The sequence below is a fragment of the Dasypus novemcinctus genome, chromosome 2 (assembly GCF_030445035.2).
Source record: "Dasypus novemcinctus isolate mDasNov1 chromosome 2, mDasNov1.1.hap2, whole genome shotgun sequence".
NCBI classification, from domain to species: Eukaryota; Metazoa; Chordata; class Mammalia; order Cingulata; family Dasypodidae; genus Dasypus; species Dasypus novemcinctus.
Window position 1 is genome coordinate 66,079,472 of NC_080674.1, and position 18,190 is coordinate 66,097,661.

Consider the following 18,190-nt stretch of genomic DNA (forward strand, 5'->3'; position numbering starts at 1 on the left):
AATTCAGACATAGAGAAAGCCATGGGAAAACTGGAAGCAGGAAGTCAGTGGAACCAGGAGGAGAGAGAGAAGACATCATCATTTATATTGCCATGTGACTGGAAAGCCAAAGATCCAAGAATCACCAACAGTCAGCCTTAGATTATCACAGTCTTTAGGGAGAAAGTGACATCTTGCTGACACTTTGAATTTGGACTTCTAGTCTCAAAACTGTGAGCCAATAAATTCCCATTGTTTAAGCCAACACATTGTATGATATTTGTCTTAATAGCCAGGAAACTAAGGCATGTAGTAATTTTATAATTAAAATTTTTTAGGAACCACCATATTGCTTTCCACAATGGCTGGACATTTTATATTCCCACCAACAAAGCACTAGAGTGCCAATTTCTCCACATCCTCTCCTGCATTGTAATTTTTTAAAAAATAACAGCCATCATTGTAGGTGTGAAGTAATATCTCCTTGTGGTTTTGATTTGCATTTCCCTAATAACGAATGATGTTGGGCATCTTTTCAAATACTTATTGGCTATTTGTATATCCTGTATGAATTGGGTTGTTTGTCTTTTTATTGTTGTGTTGTAAAAGTTCTTTATATATTCTGAATGTTGAGCCCTAAAAATTATGGATTGCAATTATTTCCTTGCATTCTGTAGGTTGTCCTTTTACTTTCTTGGTAATGTCCTTTGATGTACAAAGTTTTTAATTTTGATGAAGTCAATTTTATTTAGTTTTCCTTTGTTACTCATCCTTTTGGTGTCATATCTAAGAATCATTGCCAAATCTCAGGTCATGAAGATTTACCCCAATGCTTTGTTCTAAGAATTTTATGGTGTTAGCTCTTATATTTATGTCATTGATACATTTTCAGTTAACATTTGTTTATGGTGGGAGATTGGGGTAGATTTTCATTCTTTTGCATGTTGTCCCAGTACCATCTGTTAAAAAGGCCATTCTTTCCCTATTGAATGGACTTGGCATTTTAGTAAATATCAATTGGCCATAGATAAATCGGTTCTTTTTTGAATACCTAATTCTATTCCATTGGTCTTTATGTCTATTTTATGCCAGTATTTGACTATTGCAGCTTTTTGAAATATATTTGAATTCCTTCTATTCTGTTCTTTGTTTTGGCTATTTCAAGCCCCTTGCAATTCCATATTGAGGATCAGCTTTTTCATTTCTGCAAAGAAGCCCATTGGAATTTTGATATGAATTATGTCAAATCTGTAGATCACTTTGGGTAATTTTGACATCTTAACAATATTAAATCTTCCAATCCACGAATATGGAATGCTTTGCTATTTATTTAGGTCTTATTTAATTTCTTTTGATCTATTTTTGGTAAATATTCTGTAAATGATTAAAAAGAATGTATAATCGGAGGCAGAATGGGCATCACCATCTCAAAATCCTCAGGAATGAGGAATGAACAAATAGAAAGGGGAACTGCAACTATGGACTAAAGTAGACTTATTTTTCTAGTAATGAAAGAACTTGTAACATTGATACAAAGGCACTGGTCACCAGAAAGTCTGAGGGGAGGAAGAGGGAAGAATGTAACATAGGGCATTTTGGGGACATTGGAATTGTTCTGCATGACATTACAATGTGGACACAGGCCATAATGTATTTTCTCAAAACGTATGAAATTGTGTAGTGCAAGGTAGACTGTAGACCATGGTGAGTAGCAATGCTTCAATATGTGTTCATCAAATATACTACACTAATGAAAGATGTTGTTGATGGGGAGAAGCACAGGAGGGCAAGGGCATGGGGTATATGGGAATCCCCTATATTTGCAATGTAATATTTATGTAACCTTAACCTTCCTTAAAAATAAAATAAAAATACAGTCCTGAGGAAAAGAAAAAGAATATATATTTTCCAGGAGGCAGATGGTGCCAAGTTTTCTATGTATATAATAGCACTAACTTACATGTTGCATTGTGGAGCACCTCAATACAATTGCTTAGTTTCTGCTATGCTTGATTTTTTCATGTCTAAAAGGATGGTTTTTAAAATCTGCAATAAAATTGTCAATTTACTTATTTTTCTCTATAATTCCTATAGTTCTGAGAGTTATGTGAAATATATATTAAGACTCTATTGTTAAGTGTGTATATTTTAATAGCTATATTTTATGATCTTATCTTTATTTTTACCAGGATGTAATAAACTTTTTGCCCTTTATATCATTTGCCTTAACTTCTATTTTCAAAATTATAAGTATTGCAACCTAAGCTTTCTGTTGGCTCATGTTTTTTTTTTTTTCATTTTATTTTTAACTGCTTTATTAATGTGACTTTTTGTCTTAACTGTATGTCTTTTAGACAAGAAATTATTGGACTTTTAAAAATCAAACCTGAATCTCTGCCTTTTAATTGACTAGTTTAACCAAATACTTTTTTATATAATTCCTCCTCTTCATTTTTATTTTTCTCTTTTTTTGTTCTCCAATTATCTTGATATTGGCCTTTCACTTCTATACTCTTAGCATTTCCTTTTCTGTTTTATTTCTTTATCATTTCTTGCTGCTTTCTGGAACAGTTCGTTTTCCACTTCGCTAATCTGTTTCTTAGCTATTTATCTCCATTTCTATCGCATGCATATATTAAATTCTCAGGATTTCTATCCTAATATTTCTAACATAGATGATAAATATTGTCCACTTTGTGGTCTTTCTTTTAAGATATTTGAATTTTTCAGTTGGCAGTTATTTTGCCTTTTAACCTATATTCTCCCGGAAACAGCCATAGTCTCTGGTAATGTGCACCAGTGGACTCCTAAAATCAGGTCCTAGTCTATGCCATTACAGGTGAGTTTAAGGACAGAAAGAATATGAAGCAAGGATGGAAAGACTCAGGCAACAGAACCACCATTGATCCTCTGCCACTACACCAGAGCTGCCTTAGTTTGCCAAAGGTGCTATGACAAATACCACAAACTGATTGGCTTAAAAAACTAGTATTTATTGTCTCACAGTTTTGGAAGCTAGGAGACCAACATCAAGGTATTAGCAGGGTTTTATTGCTCTCATGGTCTGTAGCATTCCAACAATCCTTCATCTCATGGCAATCTCTCTTTCCTTGTGTCTGCTTCTCTGTTTTCTGCTGACATGGCTTCTTCTGACTGACTGCATCCAAATTTTCTCTGTTTGTAAAAACTCCAGTCACACAGATTAAGATCACCCTCATTCCATCTGACCACACCTTGACTAAAAATGACATTTTCAAAGTTCCTATTTACAGATAGGATCATACTACAGGAACACAGATTAAGATCTGAACATGTCTTTATGGGGAATATGATTCAATCTCCAACAAGGGCTTCACCATTTAACTTTAGGCAAGAGTAGCATTTAGAAAATGTTATCTACTAGGTTTAAGTCACATCCTTTTTTTTTTTTAATTATTTATTTATTTTTAAAAATTACATTCAAAAAATATGAGGTCCCATTCAACCCCACCGCCCCCACTCCCCACTCCCCCCACAGCAACACTCTCTCCCATCATCGTGACACATCCATTGCACCTGGTAAGTACATCTCTGAGCATCACTGCACCCCATAGTCAATGGTCCACATCATAGCCCACACTCTCCCACGTTCCATCCAGTGGGCCCTGGGGGGATCTACAATGTCCCGTAATTGTCCATGAAGCACCACCCAGGACATCTCCTCGTCCCGAAAACACCTCCACTTCTCATCTCTTTCTCCCATTCCCCAAACCCAGCAGCCACCATGGCTACCCTTCCCACACCCATTCCACATTTTCTCTGTGGACATTGGATTGGTTGTGTCCATTGCACATCTATGTCAAGTGGGGGCTTAGATTCCACATGGATACTGGATGCACTCCTCCTGCTTTCAGGTGTAGACACTCTAGGCTCCACGGTGTGGTGGTTGACCTTCTTCAACTCGATGTTAGCTGAGTGGGGTAAGTCCAATAAATCAAAGTGTAGGAGCTGAAGTCTGTTGAGGCTCTGGGTCTGGGTGTCATATTATCAGTCCAGAGATTCAAATCCCCTAAATATATCTAAAACCCCAGCACCAACTACAATTCCAATAAAGTAGCATGCAAGTCTTGTGAAAAGAGATCCCCTCTGAGTCCAATTCCATCACACAGAAACACCAGCTTCAAAGAAGGGCCATCTGCCATGGCAGTGAACCCCATCTGCCATGACCATAGAACCCATGGGTCTCTTTATCCCTCAAAAGAACCAATACCTGGGGTTGTATCTACTTTATCTGTCTCTCAGACTCTGCTCAGTTGTGCATAAGGGAATTCCTTCTGACAACCTCCAGACTCTTTTTTAGAGACTCATAGCCTTATATTCTCATTTCTCCTTTCCATTTCCCCCTTAAGTCACATCCTTAACGTTCTGGAAGAGTAATGTTAAAGGACTGACACTGGTCTTTATTTTCACTAACACTTTTCCCCAGGAAGACTTTATTGCTTCCTGACTTTGCCTCACAGCATCAGTGTCAGAGGTCAAAGATTAGACAATGATTGTTCCAAGGCAACCCAAAAGAGAGGCAAAGCCTTAAAATGCTTTCTTCTAACCCATTCTTCCCCTGCCATGTGCGGCAGCCTCCACCCCTGGCTGAACCGTCAACCCCTCACACTGCTTAGGACAGTTTCAGTCTTCTCAGGATTGTTCATTAATTGTTATTTTTGTTGGTGCTAGTTCCTGGAATCCATACCTCCCTCTCACTTTTACAGTTACTCCAGGGTTGCTTTTCACAGTGGCAACCAGCAACTCAGACTAGTCTACCATCTTGGCAGAAAACAGAAATTTGCACATATTTATAGCTCTTGATCCATAGTACCAATGTAGTTTACAAAAATGTTGAAGTGATTTGTACAGCCACTAGAATTACCATAGTGCCCATTATTATACATCCTCACCAGCACTGTGTATAATTCTAATTTAATAGGATAAAATTTAATCTCACTATTTAATTTATATTTCTTTGTTCAATAACGGGGTTGAAACTTTTCCCCATATATTTATTGAGTCCATGGCTCTCCTTTGTGAGAACTAACTATTCATAGCATTTGCTTTTTAATTATTTAAGGCTTACTGTTTTTTCTCACTCATCCAGTTTTCTATGAGTAATTTATTTTTATTGGCAAGGAGGAATTTTTAAAGTATGTTAACAAGAGGTCTATATAGTATGATCAGAGCAATTATAGAGAATCTGGTGATACCATAGGGAAGGGAAGGGACACTCCTTCAAGAACTTTCTATGAATAAAGACTTAATTCTTCGTTTATATGCAAATATTATTTTTATGCATTCATATCTGTCCCTCTTTTCCTTTATTGCTTCATCTGTTGCTTCTAAACTTATAATCTACCTTTCCACAGTCTTCTTGACTATTAAATTATATTTCATTCTGATTTTCCTAAGCTTTGGTAATTTATTAGTCAATCTTTTAATACATCTGAAATGGATTTTGGGAATGAGGAAAAAATTGAAAATGCAAAAATTTCAAATGGAATTTTGAATGTACTTTCTCTATACCTTTTAGCCAGCAAAATTATTACTACAGCAGATTGCACAGGACATGAATTCATACATTACAAAGAAGATAAATACACTGTTGTAAAAAAAAAAAATTGCTCAGCCAAAAGAGAATAATGACGGAGATAAAATGTTCTTATTGAGAGACTGTTTTGGTTTTGTTTTGCTGTTCTAGGAGCTTGATTGGTGGGGGAAGGGATGCGAAAGGAAATGGAAAGCCTAGCTTATTTTAACTCTTTATCTTTTTTCAAAATTGTCTGAATAATACAAAAGAATGCTTGAATTATTACAGCTAGTACAGCCTAGACTGGACCACATGAAGCTTCAGGGATGAATTGAATCATGACTATTACACTTTGCTGTGCTGATAATCCTTTTATTTCCTGAATAAACTCTTTCAGTAGCTATGAATTCATTTCATTTTTTTCTGCTTCCCTTAGTTTCAAATATTAATAAAATTATAATGTCTGCTTTTATTCTTTGATGACCATATTGATTCCAAATCACATTCATCCCTTTTCACGTTAATGAGAACTGTCAGTCACTTCAGATGTTTCTCTTTGGCATTGAGGTAGTCTTTGCAAATCAAGGAAAAATCATGTGGTCATTTTTTGCTAATTGTCTGGAAAAATAAGATACCCAGATGACAGAATATTTTCAGCTGCCTTTGCATGCATTTTCTCCCTGTGGAAATGATTTGTTTTATTGAATTTGTACAGTTCTTGCTTTCATCCTGGTAAAAGGTATTTATCAAACTGCTTTCAGACTTCACACTTGGTTAATTTTGTTACTTGATCACATTGGTTGTCAAATAGCTTGAACAAGTCAGTTTCTTTGTACTTTAGTATTTTCATTTGCAATAATTTGTAGCTCCTATCTATGTGAAGGTTCAATTACTCAAAATGTATTTGAATAAATGTGTTGGTATCACAGTTGACTGGTATTTCATAATTGCAAAAGACAAGTTAGAAAAGAAATAAAAGGAAAGTTGTATTTAGTTTTAACCCATCTGCTCTAAAAATAGCCAACAGAGGTTGTTAATTTTTAAAGTGATAGTATCTGGATTTTGCTTTAAATATTTGTTTGTTTGGGAATTGTTTTGCTTTGTTTTGTTTGGACCATAGTCTTTAGCATGTATAAGTATTTCCTAAATGAATGAAAGAAATCCAGGAATTCAAATCCTATACTCCAAGATTAACTAAACCATATTTAGCAATATAAAATAAACCCCACAAAGTGACAAATTTGAATACAGTACATTAAATTACTAGGCACATATGTCCATGCATCACTTGAAATTTTTAAGTATTATTTTGAAAATTTAAAAGGTACTACTGTGAGAAGGCAATTAAGAACTGAGCTATGGTGTTTGGATTTATTTTGGCTTGTTTTCTCACTCTATTAGAAATAATTAATTAATATTCCTTTGGGCGTGTGTAATTCTGGTTAAATGAAGAAAAAACCCACAATTTCATTCTCCAATTCTGTTTTGCTGTTTTGTGAAGACTGGCTCCTACTGGCATATACTACCCACAATTAAAATTTCCCTTAGGTAGCTTTTACCCATTGATATTCCCATGAAATGATAGTCTCTGAGTTGGAGTTCTCTTAGGTTAGTTAACCTATTTCTATCCCCTCACCTTCTGGAGGAAACAGGTTCAATGTGGATACATTGCTAAGCAAGGAGGATGTGAAAGGAAGAGGGGAAAGGCTAGGGCAGTAAGAAGGAAGCAAGAGGACACTGGCATCCATCTGTGTATCGGGGTAGGGAGGTTAATGAATCATAAAGGAAACAGAAAAAGGGAGAACAATGAAAGGATAAAAAGGAACTTAATTTCACCAAATACAATCTTAGTTTAATGTTCATTCAATCAATCAACCAACATTTATTGAGCACCTGCTGTGTGCTAGCACTGTGCCATATGGCAAGGCAGACATTAAGTTGTCAAAAACACAAACTTTTTATGCCTTCAAGTTTATAATCTAGAAGGGGACACAAGACCCAGATATAATGAGGGTTAAAAAAGACCAAATGAGATAAAAGCTCTAAGCCTTCCCATATTTCCTTTTCTCTTGAATTCCTCTCCTCCCATTTTCTCTTGAACTCACTCTAAACCAAGGATTCCTAGCAAGGGGTCTGTGAGCTTGAATTGAAATTCAAAAAAAAAACACATTATTCTCAGAGGATTTCCTGGTGCAGATGTTATATATTGATTAAATAATACAAAATATTGTGTGGATTTCATAAGGGGTCCATGGTTTTCATCTGACTGGCAAAGGAGTTCATAGAACAAAACAGTTAAGAACCCCTGCTCTAAACAGACTTTGACCCTCTTCTCACTCTGACAAAACTCCTTCATAAAAGTCACCAATAACCTCCAATTGCTAAATCTAATGACCATTTTTCAGCCCTTATCTGATCTATTAGCAACATGTATCCCAATTCATCATTCTCCCTTGAGACATTTTTTTCCTTTGGCTTTCAGGGCAACAAATCCTCTTTCACTCTTTTCCAATATTCTTTACTGGTTCCTCCTCTTCTCTTAGCTTTCTTTATGTTGGAGTGCCCAGGACTTGGCCATTAGTCCTCTTCTCTGTCTATACTTAACCTCCCTGGTGATCTCATCCAGGCCTATCACTTAAAATAAAACCTTGCTGATGACTCCCAAATTTGTATGTCCAACCTATACTTCTTTTCTGAACTTGAGACTTATATATTCAACTGTATACTTAACATATTTACTTGAATGTCTAATAACATCTTATATTCAACATATTGAAAACTGAACTGATCTTCCCCAGTGAAGCTGGGAAAGTGTTGGATTCCTCTAGGTTCTTGGCTATGTTGCATAAAAGAATTGAAGAACACACCAATTTAGTTAGGCTAGTAAAAAAGAATTTATTGGGAAATGGGGGAAAAAACAGAGCTTGCTGAGAAATCGGAGAGGATGGAAATATGAACCTAGATTTGATACGGGCTCCTCTAGGCAGAAAAAGCAATTTGGCTTGTGCAGTTATCTTTATTATTAAACTATTAATTAATCCTCCCCTTGCTAATGCTAAGAGGAGGAGTCCCAGTGGTTATTGCTTACCTCACCAATGTTGGGGGCCAATGGTGAGGTCCTTTGTGTGGAGTTATCTGGGACCAGTGCAGAGACCTGTTTGAAATAACCAAGGCCTCCCCTCAGCCCCAAAAAGAGTTCTAACTGGGACCTCGAGGTCAAGGTCAAGGTCTCGGCAGAGTCTTGTGGCCATGTTGTCTGTCTGCCAAATGATCTGTTGGCCATGTTGTGGTTTGTCTTCTTCTCATTTCCCTGTACTAACCTACCTCATCAGCACCCCAAACCTACTGAATCCACAGCTTTCCCCTTCTAAGTTTATGGCAACTCTGTCCTTCCATTTGCTCAGGTTAAAAACTTTGGAGTCATCTTTGGTTTCTCTATTTCTCTCACATACTATAAACAATCTTTCAGGAAATCCTATTGGCTCTACCTTTTAAAAAATCCAAAATCTGACATTTTCTCACCATCTTCATGGCTACCATTCTGGTCCAAGGAACCTGGTCCTGTCTAGGTTCTTTTAATTTTTACCTCAACTATTGCTTCTACCCTTGCCCCCTATCACATTGTTATAGACATTGAGAGAGGTTCAATTATTTGTGTAGAGAAAGGCCAGGGCTCAGGAATAATTTTGGGAAGGAGAAAGGATTTATTTATGACCAGCCAGGCTCAGAGTTTCTCATTCAAAATCTGAGCCGCAAATAGAATTTTGGATCCTTTTTATACAGATGATATAAAGGTGGGAAGTCAAATGGTTCTTTTATGAAAGAAAATGACTTTTCTTTGTTAGTTAAGTGTTTGTCTGAGTACCCGATAGGTTTTGAATTAACATCTCGCCCACATTCCAGGTGAGCTTGAGTTAACATCTCGCCCACATTCCAGGTGAGCTTGAATTAACATCTCACCCACATTCCATCTGGATGCAACTTTGAATACACATTTAGTCTACATCCTTTTTGAACATTCAAAGACTATAGAGCCTATACATTACTTAATTAGATTTCTAGGCACCCTTGGATACAGAATTAGATAAATTTTAATTCATGCACATGCTATATTATATCCCCCCTTTGAGGCCAAGCTTAAGTTTATTTAAGCTTCGGCATCACTATTGTCAGAGTCTCTCTGGACTGACTGGTTCATATATAGAGTTTGCATTGCTAAATTGTTTTGCTTGGACTGGAATCGTTGCCATGGTTACCAAGGACAGGGCTGCAGCTTCTCACTGTCCCACACGCACAGCATAGGACACATACAGCTCAGGTTATCTACAAAGAGATGAACAGCCTCCCACCCATAGCCCACATCACAATGTCATCAATTATTAACCTAATTTCTACTATTAATCTTCTAAAACATGTCAGATCATGTAACTCCACTGTTACATGCCCTGCAATCGTTTTCTTTTCACTCAGTCAGTGGCTAAAAGGTTCTCAGATGATATGACCCTGTTGTTCTACTGTTTTCTCCCTTTTTCGTTCTGCTCTAAACACACTGATCACTGGCTATTTTCCCCAAACACATCATGGATGCTCTTATATCCAGGCCTTTGCAATGGCTGTTCCTTCTTCCTAGAGCACTCTTACCCCAAATATCCACATGGCTAACTTCCTTGGCTCCATCAAGTCTGTGCTCAAACATCACCATTTCAATAGGCTCTACGCTGATCACTTTATTTAATACAACAAACTGTGCACTCTCATTTTTCTGCTTTACTGTTCACTTTATATAGCACCTACTTTTTGATGTACTCTTTAATTTACTTATTTGTCTGTCTCTGTCTGCTAAGCCTTGAGTTCCATGAGGGAAGGGTTCTTTGTCTTCTTTATTCACTAATGTATCTCAAGGGCCTAGAATAGTGCCTGGTACATTGTAGGGACTTAATAAAGTTTGTCAAACTGATATTTAGTTCATTCAATATCCATATTTTATCTTTATCCATTAGATGGGCCACTTCCTGTTCCTTTTTAGTCTTATAATCTTTTGTTGTACACTGTACATTTTCAACAAATCAATTTTATTGATACACATTAATAAAGCATACAATCCATCCAAAGTATACAATAATGGTATTTTATATAATCACATAGTTGTGCATTTATCACTTCAATCATTTTTAGATCATTTTTATTATTCCAGTAATAATAATAATAGTAATAAAAAACAAAAAACAAACAAACAAAACTCACCACCTCTCAATGTCTCTATGCTTCTCCTGTCATACATATCTGCTATTCTGGTTCCTTCTCTCTAGTTTATTTGTATTTACATTTTGTAAAGACAGTCTTATATACGTGCGGCGGCTTGCTCGGTCGGTAGAGGTGGGGTCTGGCTGCGGACGAGGGGTCGGTCCAGCTTTGGACGAGGGGTCAGTCCCGCTTGGGACGAGGGGTCGGTCCGGCAGCAGACGAGGGGTCGGTCTCACAGGGGTTGCGCGGTTCGGCTGACGGGGTTGCCCGGCGAAGCCGGCAACGAGGGGGTCGCCCGGAGAAGCAGGCGACGAACTGGGGACAAGGGAGGCCAGGCCCTTGTCAGGGGCTCTCAGGACTGGAGGGCGCACGGCAGAAGAACTACCGCGGAGACGAGGTAAACACGCAGGTCCAACTTTATTGAGGGAGAGGCAACAGTTTTATAGGGGCTGGGGAAGGCTGATTGGTCAAAGCCATGCCCTGCTCTGATTGGTTGCCGGAGAAAGGTCAGTGGGCGGTGCTGGATGGGGGAGGGGTGGTGGTTAGGGATTGGCTGTCGCTGTTGCTGGGGGAAGGGGCAGGGTTTAGTGATTGGTGGCTGCTGTTGCTGGGGTAGAGGGCAGACTTGAGTTTCCTGCCCATGCCTGGCTGTTGCTGCTGTCGGGGGGAGGGAAAAGGGCAGACTGGATTTTTCCACCCACGCCTGGCTGTTGCTGCTGTCGGGGGGGAGGGAAAAGGGCAGACTGGATTTTTCCGCCCTGCGCCTGCACAGGGAGAAAGAAGAAGAAGGGTGCCGCCCCACAGGCATCATGTGGCGCCATCCAGGAGGAGGGGCGGCCGTGGAAGCATGGCTGCCGAGAAGGGGAGACCCGAGGGCACTCTGCGCCCATGCCGAGCTTCCTTCAGGGGTGGCGGTGGGCCCGACCAGCCACCCTATTATGGGGGCAGCGGCTTGGAATTAGGCCTACCGCGGCCACTCCCCCGCCAGGCCAACAAACCACACTTCAGCCTGAGGGGTGGCCGCATATATGCAATATACTGAAGTGATATCTCTGGGATTTAGTCCTTAAGCTGCTTTTCCTTAAGATTTTGTCCAGTTAGTTTTATGACAGAGATGTCCTTGAGTGCTAGGAGCTACCAAAAACAAAGGAATGCAAAAACCCTTTCTCATTCTTTTCAAATTGGCTGTCTTGGCTGGTGCTCTCCCTCGGTGTTTGGCCCTCCTATCAAGATCAGACCGAAGTGAAAGTGAAAGAGCCACAAGCTCTGCCTTATTTGAGCCTGTGGCTTGTCTTGGGTTTGTGCTTACTCATTGCCTTAGGAATTCCCCCATTTGTAGGAATTCAAGTACCCCTTCTACTCCTTATAAAGTAGACTTTCTCCCCCTCCTGGCAACTCTTTTGTGTGATTTACAGCAAGTAATCCTTTGCTCCAGGCTGCTTTGACTTAATTTTTTCTTATACGGCTTTAGCTTTTCATAAGCTGCTTCTGCCTGCAGGGCAAGTTCTGGGAGGGTGAGTCAGAGAAGAGTTGCTTGATTCAGGCTTCCATGCTGCCATATGACAAATTGGCACTGACATACAGGCACCAGAGTATGCATATTAGGGCTTTTTCTTCTCCCTCTGGTATAGCACCCTCAGTGGGAGCACAAGCTGGTTCTATACACACTGGGGAGGGTAGGAGAATAGGTCAGCAAGAGTGCCGTAAGCTTCTCTTACAGGTTTTTTTAACTTTTTTTTTGCCTCACCCCGCCACCCCAAGATGGCTCCCTCATCTGTCTGCTCATTGTCTGCTCATCTTCTTTAGGAGGCTCTTGGAATCGAATCCAGGACCTCCCATGTAGGAGGTGAGTGCCCAACCACTTGAGCCACTTCCACTCCCTGCTGCTTGTATCATCTGCTGCTTGTGTCATCTGATGGTTGCGGCATCTGTTTGTTGCAGCATCTGCTCATCTTCATTAGGAGGCACCAGGAGCTGAACCCAGTACATCCCATGTAGGAGGAGGGTGCCCAATTGCTTGAGCCACATCCGCTCCCTCCTACAGGTTTTTAAAGCTTTTTTTCTTGATTTGGCACGTGCTCAGTTACTGCAAACCTTTGTTTTCTGTATTTTTGAGAAAGATGACTGTGCCAGTTTTTGCATGTTTTTCTAAGATTCTGTAGGAGAATGCCACCCTGCAGGGTCTTATGCCACCATCTTGTTCTAATACACAGGTGTTAATTTGCCACCTTTTTTTCTAATGTAACTTTGAATATTTGACCATTTCTCCTTGAATATAAATTATGTAACAATTGGACTAATGGGTCACAAAACAGAAGGCTGATCTCACAATAAATCATGCCTTTGGCATCATTCTGGATAATGCCAGTTTAGCTCATTCACACACACACGAAGCATACCCAAATAACCCAAAGGGTCAGTTCAGGATAATTTCTGGCCCTGATGGTACTAAATAAGGTGGCGGTATTTTTTGGATTTTCTTTGCACATGCAGATAAGGAGCTAAAATCAAATACAATAAAACAAAGCACTGGGAAGTGGATGTGGCTCAAGTGATAAGGCTTCCACCTAGCTAAAATCAAATACAATAAAACAAAGCACTGGGAAGTGGATGTGGCTCAAGTGATAAGGCTTCCACCTAGCTAAAATCAAATACAATAAAACAAAGCACTGGGAAGTGGATGTGGCTCAAGTGATAAGGCTTCCACCTACCATTTGGGAGGACCCAGGTTAGATCCCTGGGACCTCCTGGCAGAAAAGAAGAAGAGAAACCATGCCTGCATGGTGAGCCAGTGCCCACTCAAGTGAGTCAGGCAGCAAGATGATTATGCAGCAAAAAGAGATACAAAGGGAAGAGTCAAAGTGAAGCACAGCACAGACCAGGAACCGAGGTGGCACAATTGACAGGGAACCTCTCTCCACATCAGAGGTCCCCAGGATCGAATCTCTCTGAATCCTAGAGGAGAAAGATGAGAAGAGAAGACAAAAAATAGAAATAAATACAGAAGATCACACAGCAAATGGACACAGACAGCAAAAATAGCAGGGTGGGGGCAGGGGAGGAAGGGAGGGGAGGGAAGGGGAGGGAAGAGGAGGGGGGAAATAAATCTTGAAACAAAACAAAGTACTAAAATGTGAGTGTCCTACACTGTCCAACATTTCTTTTTCAGATAAGGACTAGACTTGTGAGATTTACATCAGTGTTCCCAGAGATATTTAGAGGCAACATGTTGTTTGCTAAATCCTTTTCACATTTATTCCTCTGTGTTGAGGAATATAGCACAATCACATACCTATTTAAACAGCTACCCCACTGAGTTAATAATAGCACACATTATTTCATTTTGAAAGTTTTCTCTTTCACTCTTTGGATTCAATGACAACTATCTAAACTACAAAGTAAACCAAATTGAAAAGTTTTTGACAATGATGAAATAAAATATTTAAACTTTTAGAATACTGAATATTTGCCAGGTTTTAAACACAATAGCTTGAAATTGCTGGTTAAAAAAATATAGAGATATATATCTTTTGTGCTCAAAGTCTTTATTGAGGGCCTGGAGGATTTTGCCAAAGTCATAAAGGAGTCTTTTGGACTGACCTGTCTTGAAACAGCATTTTCCCATAGAATTCCTGTAGGGATTGGGCTTCAATTATAATAGTTTCATTGGAATTTGGAAACAGATTACTAAAAGCAGTGGACATTCTTTGAGATATTTGTTCTATCTCTATTATCTTTGTTTGTGTTAGTGTCAGGGGCTTATAACAATAAATAAATATTTTTCACTTTCAGGCAAGTTGGTGGTGCCTCAGCTAGGTTAGGTCTGACTCTAGTTCAGTTCTGTGTCATGTGTCTCTCATTATGCTGTTTTGTTTTGGTTTTGTTTTGTTTTGTTTTGTTCATTCTGGATGGCAGGAGTAGAAGATAAGTGGTAACACATTTTAGCTTAGAATTGGCACAATGTTCCTTCCTTCCCATCATGTCCTATTGGTCCAAGTCAGTCACATAGCTGAACTCAAAGTTAGTAAGATGGCAACATATAATCCTCCAACAGTATGAACCATGGCAAAGGTAGGGAAGAAAGGACAATATGATCCATCATTCCATTTCTTTAAAAACTAATAGCCCATCTCCTCTGGGTAGGGCTCTGGAAGCTATGTTTATCAGTGCTCTTAAAAATAAAGCCCAAGTGAAGAAATCATTATCAGAAAGCAACATGGGACAGTCTTACCTTACCACTTGAAAACATGTCTAATAAACCAGACTTATCTTACCATGTGTGATAGGCAGCCTCTACAATTGTCCCTAAGGATCCTCTCTTCCTAGTATTTATACCCTGTATAATCCCCTCTCCTCATCTGTGGGCTGGACCTGGTAACTAAAATATGGCAAAAGTGATGAGATGTCACTTCTGAGATTAGATTATAAAAAAAGGTATTACTTCTAGGCCATAAAACAAACTACAGTAACTTTGAAAGAATTTGAATAATGTTAAGTATGTTCTCTGAGCACAATGGAATGAAATTAGAAATCAATAACAGAAATTTATGCAACTCAAAAATTTGTGGATATTAAACAGCACACTCCTAACTAGCCAATAGATCAAAGAAGAAATCACAAGGAAAATTTGAAAATACTTTGAGATGAATAAAAATGAAGACACAACATAAGAAAACTTATATAATGCAGCAAAGGCAGTTCTCAGAGGGAAAATTATAGATATAAATGAAATATTATATTAAGAAAGAAGAAAACTCTCAAAACAATAATCTAATTTCCACCATAATACTTGAAAAAGAAGAGCAAGCTAAATGTACAGTTAGCAGAAAGAAGGAAATAATAAAGATTAGAGCAGAAATTGATGACATAAAGAATAGAAAAGTAATGGCAAAAATTAATAAAACCAATATTTGGTTCTTTGAAAAGGCTTTTAAAATTGACAAACCCTCATCAAGATTGACCAAGAATAAAGAAAAAAGACTAAAATTACTAGACTTAGCAAAGACAAAGGCAACAAAACTAATAACCATGCAGAAATAAAAAAAGATTATAAAGGAATAGTCTAAAAGATTGTATGCCAATTACTTAGTGGAAATAGACAAATTCCTAGAAAGACAAAAAGAACTGAAACTGACTCAAAAAGAAAAAGAAAATCTGAATAGACTTATAACAAGTAAAAAGACTGATTTCGTAATTTTAAAAAAGAAAACTATTCACAAAGAAAAGCCAGGCCCATATGACTTCATAAATGAATTCTACCACACATTTAAAGAAAAGTGAAGACCAATTCTCCACAAACACTTCCAAATAGAAGAAGGGGTGCTCCCTTCAGCAGCACATATACTAAAATTGGAATGATAGAGAGAAGATTGCATGGCCCCTGCAGAGTATGACATGCAAATTCTTGAAGTATTCCATATTTTTGCCTGGTATATCTGTGTAGGAAGTCAATTTTTGTGTGCTGTTAGTTTCAGGTTATTTATACTTGATGTTTTGTAAAACCCAAATACAACAATATTGTACTTATAGGCCAGATAAATGGCATCTATGTACTTGTTAAAAAAAAAAAAAAGAAGGGTAACATTTTCCAACTCACTCTATGAGGCCAGTATTGTCCTGTTAACAAAACCAGACAATGACATCAAAAGAAAAGAAAACTACATATCGATACGTCTTATGAATATTGGTGCAAAAGTCTTCAACAAAATACTAGCAAACAGAATCCTGCAACATATAAAAAGAATTATACACAATGACCATGTGAAATTTATCCTAGGAATGCAAGATTGGTTGGACATCCTTGAATAAATTAATGTAAAACACTATGTCAATGGAATAAAAAATAAAAACAAGATGATTATGTCCATAGATAAAGAAAACTCATTTGACAAAATCCAACAGACTTTCATGATTAAAAAACAACAACAACTCAACAAAGAAGGAATGGAAGGGAAATTTTGCAACCTAAAGAACATCCATGAAAAACTCACAGGTAACATCATTCTTGATGAAGCAAGACTTCCAAAGATCAGTCACAAGAAAAACATGTCAACTGTTTCCACTTCTATTCAACATTCTGCTGAATGTTCTAACCAGTACAATCAGGCAAGAAAATTAGATTAAAGCCATCCAGATTGGAAAAGAAGATGTGAAACTATCTCTTGCATATTTTGCAGATGGCATGATTTTTGCATGTAGAAAATCCTATAAGAAATGACCAAAAAACTATTAGAACTAATAAACAACTCTAGCAAATTTGCAGGATAAATGATAAATATAGAAAACTCCATTGATTTCTATATACTAAGAATGAACAATTCAAAACTGAAATTTTAAAAAATTCCATTTACAATAGCATTGTGAAGAATAAAATACTTAGAAATAAATTTTTAAAAGTAGTACAAAATTTATACTCTCAACAAATACAAATATTGTGAAATAAATTGAAGATTGAAATAATTGGTAAAACATCCCATGTTCAGTGATTGAAAGAGTTAATATTGTTAAGATGGTGATACTCCCCAAATTATAACTTCAACTCAATCCCTATAAAAATACCAGCAGCCTTCTTTGTAGAAATTGACACATCCTAGAATTCATATGGAAAATAAAGTGACCCGGATTAGCCAAAACAATCTTGACAAAGAAGAAGAAAGTTGGAGGATTCACACTTCCTGATTTTAAAATTTACTAAAAAGCTACAATAATCAGGACTGTGAAGTACTAGTATAAGGATAGAAATATTAATGAGTGGAATAAAATGTAAAGTCCAGAAAGACTATATATTATTGTCAATTGATTTTTTAGAATATATTTTTATTACAGAAGTTATGAACTTAGAAAACAACCATTCTCATGTATAGAATTCCCATACAACAACTCATCACCAACACACCACACCATTGTGGAATATTTACTTACAAATTATGAGATAATATTATCAGGCTATTACCACTATGGTCCATAATGTACATTTGGCATGTTTTTTCTATAACCTCCTATTATCAACAAGTACATATTTGGCATTGATGCAAGGATATTACAGTATTGCTGTTAACTATAGTCCACAGGTTACAATAATTGTACTTTTCCCATGCTTCTCCACATTCCCACCACCTTGCAATAGTGACGTACATCTGTTCTAGTTCCCAGAGGCCATTCTTAAATTTGTACTATTAACCACAATTCTCATTCACCTCTGGGTTCACTGTGTTATTCAGTTCCTAGATTATTCTCTAGCTTTCTTTTAATTGACATTTACCTCCCTAGACTACCCTTTCCAACCAAAATCCCATTTATAAACCAGATGCTATTCATTATAATGTGTTACCATCAATTATATCCATTTTCACATTTTAACAGTCAAGTTAATTAAAACTTCTACATACATTAAGCATCAGTACTCCTTCACAT

The 18,190-nt window shown here is 37.7% G+C and overlaps 1 non-coding gene across 1 annotated transcript; it reads left to right on the plus strand.

Annotated features, from left to right (window-relative positions):
* The first annotated feature begins 16,096 nt into the window (after positions 1-16,096).
* On the plus strand, positions 16,097-16,201 carry LOC111765864 (U6 spliceosomal RNA). Its single transcript, XR_002798086.1, has one exon. It is a non-coding gene; the product is annotated as a U6 spliceosomal RNA (small nuclear RNA).
* The last annotated feature ends 1,989 nt before the right edge of the window (positions 16,202-18,190 follow it).